Source organism: Prionailurus bengalensis, chromosome B1 (genome assembly GCF_016509475.1).
Source record: "Prionailurus bengalensis isolate Pbe53 chromosome B1, Fcat_Pben_1.1_paternal_pri, whole genome shotgun sequence".
In the NCBI taxonomy this organism is placed as follows: domain Eukaryota; kingdom Metazoa; phylum Chordata; class Mammalia; order Carnivora; family Felidae; genus Prionailurus; species Prionailurus bengalensis.
The window spans coordinates 117,802,855-117,809,814 of NC_057344.1; the positions used below are offsets into that span (position 1 = coordinate 117,802,855).

At 37.8% G+C, this 6,960-nt stretch overlaps 1 pseudogene; it reads right to left on the reverse strand.

The window, feature by feature from the left end:
* Positions 1-2,021: 2,021 nt before the first annotated feature.
* On the reverse strand, positions 2,022-2,262 carry LOC122477850 (annotated as a pseudogene).
* Between the last annotated feature and the right edge of the window lie 4,698 nt (positions 2,263-6,960).

Consider the following 6,960-nt stretch of genomic DNA (forward strand, 5'->3'; position numbering starts at 1 on the left):
TAATGAGATTTCCTGTTGCTCCACATCCTGGAAGCAGTTGGTGTTGTCAGTGTTTCGAATGTCAGCTATTCTGAGATAGTGGTATCTCATTGTGGATTTAATTTGTATTTCCCCAACGACTAACGATGTAGAGTATCTTTTCATATGCAAATTTCCACTGCATATCTTCTACAGTGATGTGTCTCTTTGGGGCTTTTCCCTATTTTTCATTTGGTTATTTGTTTTCTCATTTTGAGTTTTGAGTTTTTTGGGTATATTTTGGATACGATTCTTATTAGATACGTGTTTTGTAAAAATTTTCTGCCAACCTGCTTAAGATTTCAACTCAAATTCTCTTTTTTTTTTTTTTTAATTTTTTTTTTTCAACGTTTATTTATTTTTGGGACAGAGAGAGACAGAGCATGAACGGGGGAGGGGCAGAGAGAGAGGGAGACACAGAATGGGAAACAGGCTCCAGGCTCTGAGCCATCAGCCCAGAGCCTGACGCGGGGCTCGAACTCACGGACCGCGAGATCGTGACCTGGCTGAAGTCGGACGCTTAACGGACTGCGCCACCCAGGCGCCCCTAAAATTGTCTTTTTTTAAAAAAATGATGAATTAAGCAGAAATTTTTATTTCCAAGCTCATCAAAGATCATGACAAACACAAATAAAGTATCCTTTTAAAAGTGCCCCAGATTAAATCAAAGGCACATCATCAAAGTAAAACCTACCTGTGACATTAAAAATTCATTTAGGCTGTAGTATTTTCACATTATTTTGTTTTTAATCATTTGCAAAATGTGGCGAAGATCACATTTAAACATCTTTTTAAAGACATAATGTAGGGGTTTTTTTTTCCTCTTTAAAAAATTTTTTAAGTACAACCACAACTATAAAATAGAGGAACTTAAGAAGACAAAGACCAACTCTGCTTCACACACAGGATGGGGCAATCTAATACACAACCCAACATGAATCTTTCCATAACAAGTTTGCTAAGAAATAGCTCCTATGTTTAGTGTTACAAATAAAATAGTCTTCTCATTTAGAAAAATCAGACCATGGGGCGCTTGAGTGGCTCAGTCAGTTAAGCGTCTGACTTTGGCTCAGGTCATGATCTCACAGCTTGTGAGTTCTAGCCCTGAGTTGAGCTCTGTGCTGACAGCTCAGAGCCTGGAGCCTGCTTGGGATTCTGTGTCTCCCTCACTCTCTGCCCCTCCCCCACTCACACTCTGTCTCTCCTTCAAAAATAAACATTTAAAAAAAATAGAAAAATCAGACGTCATTTGATTGATAAAGCCTATTCTTCCTCCTCTTCTATACTTGTTTGTCTTCATGTAGAAACTGTAAATTCACAAGAAATGAACCAGTTTTGATATGCTATAAAAATCTTAAGAACAACAAATTATAAATATTCAATTTTTTAACAAACAAAAATGTTTTCCTTCCCAAAATGTAAACATCCAGTAAATAAAATGAACATAATATTCCAGGCATATAGAAACACCAGTAATTCGCTTATGAAAGAGGTGTGTTTGGTGGTAACATTTTTGTTTGTCTTACATATAAAAGAACTTTATTTTATAAAATAAAATGGCCTGAGAAGAACTCAGGCCATTATTACTTAAAGTCTACTCCTTCACCCAGTCTCCTTACCTGAGTGGAAAAATTCATCAATTTTTATAGAATTTTGGCTATAGCACCAGGCCACAGGAAGGTCTGAAATATCTAAAGTCATTTGGCTGGAGAAAAGTGTTTTCTTGTGACTTGGAGGCAGCTATTCATCACTTTGTGCTTAAAAGCATTCCTTGGGGCGCCTGGGTGGCGCAGTCGGTTAAGCGTCCGACTTCAGCCAGGTCACGATCTCGCGGTCTGTGAGTTCGAGCCCCGCGTCAGGCTCTGGGCTGATGGCTCAGAGCCTGGAGTCTGTTTCCGATTCTGTGTCTCCCTCTCTCTCTGCCCCTCCCCCGTTCATGCTCTGTCTCTCTCTGTCCCAAAAATAAATAAAAAACGTTAAAAAAAAAAATTTAAAAAGCATTCCTTAGTGAACTTCTTCCCTACAGCCTTTAGGATAAAGCACAGGATCTGGGCTCCTGGAAGGCGTTGCTTCCAGCTGGAACACGTACACTTACACCTTAAACTTCCAGGGCATCCTCGCAGGCATTGGGCGCACAGTTAACTGTTGAAGCTCTGCAGCTGCCTGTGAGCGCTTGACCCTCTCCACCAGCTTGAGCTGCTCCACCCAGTGTGGAAGGCTGTTCACGCAGGCCCCTGAAGACATGACGGCCGCGCCGGGCTCCGAGGGCCTAAGTTCTCTTGTAATATCATTTCATTTGGCTTTTAGAGTTGAAATCATTACATATTTTTTTTCCCTTAGTAATACAAGTAACTTATTTTAAATACTTGATAAGTAACAGTTCATGGAATATTTTCACAATATTTTGAATGAAATTAGATAGGTAGTAAAGTGGGGGTCGGTCTTCAATTAGTCTGAATTTCTCCTAACAAATTTTGTTTTGCAAAAAGAAGAAAATTAAGATGAGAATTAAATTCAGCTAGGAGAACCAGAAAACAGAAACAAAAAAAGAATATTGGTGGTTTAAATAAGATATTTATTTGTCTCTCATGTAGAAGTCCAGGGATATGTATTCTAGAGCTAATATGGTAGCTCTGCTCCACAAAGTCCTGTGGGGTACAAACAAGCTCCTTTCAGTTCACAGCTCCATTCCTCAAAGGTGTGACCCTTATCTTCATGGACAAGGGAGCATCCAAGTTCTAAGTAACAGAATGCAAGAAATGATGAAGAGGAAAAGGTAAAGGATGAACTACCTGCCTCCTTATTTTCCCCACCCTAGCTTTATTGAGCTATAATTGATATATAACATCGTGTAAGTTTAAGGTGTCTAGTGTGACGATTTGATACGTGTATATTGCATATATATATATATATACATGTGTATATTGCAAAATGATTACCAAAATAAGCTTAGTTAATAGCTTCATCTCCTGACATAATTATCTTTTTTTGTAAGTGTGTGTGGTGCAAACATTTAAGATCTCTTGCTATTCTCTTAGCAGTTTTCAAGTATATAATGATTATTAAGTATAGTCATCATACTGTACGTTGCATCCCTAGAACTTATAATTTGTACCTTTTGACCACCATCTTCCTATTTCCTCCACCTGCTAGTCTCTGGCAGCTACATTCTACTCTTCCTGAGTTTGCTCCACCTCCTTTTTAAAAATATTGCTCATATAAATGAGATCATGATGTATTTGTCTCTGCCTGGCTTATTTCACTTAGCATAATGCCTTCAAGGTCCATCCACGTTGCCACAAATTTCAGGATTCCCTTCTTTCTCATGACTGAATAATATTGTTATGTATATATGTACACCACATTTTACTGAAGAATGTTCCTAGATATCCCACTGGTGGACTTTAGTTACATGCTCATACCTATTGTAAGGGAAGCTGGAAAGTACAGTTCTTATTTGGAAAAGTAAAAAATTATTTTGTTATAAAAGAAGGGGAGTACTGATGTTGGGGGACTATTAGCCTCTACCACCCACAAACTTATTCAATCACTTTGCAGTATTTCTATTTTGTTCTTTTACCCATTTTTATTTTTATTTATTTGTTTTGTTTTTGACAGGGAGTGCAAGGGGGGAGGGGTAGAGGGAGAAAGAATATTAAGCAGGCTCCTTGCTCAGCACAGAGCCCAACATGGGACTCCGTCTCATGACCATGAGATCATAACCTGAGCGGAAATCAAGAGCCTGTTGCTTAACTGACTGAGCCACCCAAGCGCCCCTCTTTTACTCATTGTTAAAATTGTTTATTTTCTTATTTTTAAGAGTTCTTTGTGTGTGTGTGTGTGTGTGTGTATGTATTAAACCACTTTTTACAAAATTTATTTATTTATTTATTTATTTATTTATTTAGAGAGCATGTGTAGGGGAGGGACAGAGAGAGAGAGAGAGAGAGAGAGAGAGAGCATGTGTAGGGGAGAGACAGACAGAGAGAGAGAGAGAGAGAGAGAGAGAGAGAGAGAGAGAATCCCAAGCAGGCTCCACACTGTCAGCGCAGAGCCCAATGCAGGGCTTGAACTCACCAACCATGAGATAATGACCTGAGCTGAAACCAAGAGTCGGATGCTTAACATACTGAGCCACCCAGGGGCCCCTGTCATATTTTGATTGGCTCGCAAGCACGAGCAATGGCAACTGGTACATTTTTAAACTTGTTTATTTACCTGTTATAGGTAAGGATAATAATGAATTTGAGAGACATATGCTGCTTTTACAAAATATCACACATAAATGACTACTCCACAATTCCAAAATTCTTTTATTTCCCATTAGGATAATTCAGCATTTCAGAAAATGACAACTCTATCCAAGTTAGATTTTGTATTACACTTACCAATGCTAAAAGCAAAAACAGAACTGGGATCACTATCTCATTTTTCTCTAACTCCAACTCCTATCTCTTGCACAGTTTCACAGCTGTGGAAAATACTGGTTTTGTACCATCTTTAACGAAAGTCTTTCACTTTAGTTGTCAGCCTTCTTAGGGATGGCCTTAGCTGCTTCGCCCATGCCATACCCTTTCCAGGGAAGCCCATATCCAATTACTGGAGTATAAAGGCCCAGTCATTTTGGTTCTACTCTGACAACTCTAACTGGAGCCACTTAAGCTCCAGAATATTCTGTGGGGTTTAATCTTATTCTGAGAATCTATAGACCATTAGAAAATAGCCCACAATTTTGTCTCAGTGGGGTTTGTCTTGTTGAAACATCTGAACTTCAAAAGTTAATAGAACAATGAAGCTTTTTTTTCTACATGAGGAAACAATAAAATTATACAGCCACTGTGATGTATGCACAAAAGAAACTCCCCGCCGCGACCTTTTACGGGAGAGTCCGCCCTACAGATTAGCTTAAGGAAGCTGACACATTACAAAGCCACCACTGTTGACAAAAACATTTTATGATCTACAATCTAAGTAGAGAATCTAAATGGTTATTAACAATATCTTCTAGAGATCCTTTCTGGAAATTGGGTAGACCAGTCTTGTAATTTTAACTGTCCTGAAATAATTTGTGATATTGAAAGAACTCAGGTGCTCAGTAGCGAAGAACGTGAACTCAGTTCACAGTTGCAGTAGAAATATGTAGAATTCCCACAGACCTTTCCAAGGAAGTTGGACTGTTTGGAAAGAAAATGACATTTGTGGCAGACTGAAGTTTGTCCTCCATTATTCATTTTTCCCTTCGTCTGTAGTAGTATGGCTCCTACTTTGTATCCAGGCGTCTGATGACCCAGAAAAAAGGCTCCTAGTTTATAGTTAGTTGTGGCCCGTAGACTAAGTGCTGCTCAATGCAATGCAAGTAAAAGTAGTTATATAGTTTCTGGGATGTGTTCTTAGGGGAAGGGGCACACCCTTCTTTTTGTTTTTGTTTTTTTTCCTCCTTTCTTACTAGGTGACATGAAGATGTGATGGCTGGAGCTGTAGTAGTCATTTTAAACTATTAGGGTGATCTTAGCAATGAAAATCAAACACAGAAGAGCAACGAAATAGAAGTAATTTGGCTCTCTAATATGGGAGAGCTCTGTTTCACCTACCTCCAGACATTTATGTTGATCATAATCCTGACCACCATCTAGATATAAGTATTATTCTCTCTCTATAAAGTTACATGATAGCTATAGAGCCATCTTGGTAACATTTCTGCCTACAGAATTTTGTAAGTAAAGGTTTGTTTCAGCCAATTTTTAAAAAATCTTGTCTATCTTGTTAACATCGAGAACCAGGGATGTACTTGTAGCTATAGAACAGAGGAAAAAAAAACTAGTTTAGACTGGAATCAGATCCATAATCATGACTTAATCAATGTAACTTAATTAACAATCTGTGCAAAGATGTTTGTCTTGTAAGAGGTGTGATTTTAAGTTAGAATTATATTTTTCATGAATTTATGTATTCATTGAGCACAGGAATAGTTCACTTAGAAGCCAATTTTTATTACAGTGCTTTAAGAGATGATTTTAAAAATGCCTTCTCTTTTCATTAAAACCATTTCACTTAGTTTTCGCAAAGATCTTAAATGCATTTTTTTGACTCTTTCTGTAAAATTGCTACTCTTTTTGCTTTCACTTTTAACTGAATAACAGATATTTAACATTAAGTTTTAATTTCTAATGAAAAAACCTTTTTTACTGCTTTCTTCTGGATTCTCTCTTTGATATGTGAGAATTGAACTTTATATTGACAAGGAGGACATTGATGATCTTAAGAAGGTGGAGGAAGCTCATCTGAATTGAGATGGGGAAAGAATGTGAAGTGGAGATACTACTTAGCAACAAGTGTTTTCACAAGTTTTTCTGGAAAGTGAATAACTAGAATTTCATATGCTAATAGAAAAATTTGGTAAAAAAGGACTTCCAGGAGCAATTTACCGCCACGACAAAGGAGCCATTATTTTATGCAGGGCATGCTGCCACAACCAGCAAGGATACTAAATCTTAATTCCTAAGTGTTTAGCACATTAACAATCCAGTGGGTTGGTCAGGGTGAGATATGTTTACAAAGACCTGGGTACAGTACCAAGTGCCACTGTAGAAGTGAAAATATACGAAAAAGAAAGGCTAAATCACCTTTAGTTTGGTTAAATAGGAAAGGCTTCATGGAGGAGATACCATTGATGATACAAACATCTTTGCACAGAAGTTAATGTTGTTTTTTGCTCCAGAAGTCAGTGTCAAGGTCAAATCTTCACAAGGAGGTCTGATCATTCTTACGATGTTTTTGTGTGTGTGATGCTTGTCTCCTACATTGGACAGGATCTAGAGCAGGGCCTGGCACATAATTATCATTCAATATATCATTATAATAAAGATAATATTATGACAGTAAATATTGACTGGATTGGTGAAGGCACGAACGCATATACACATTAATAAGTGACCATGAGCT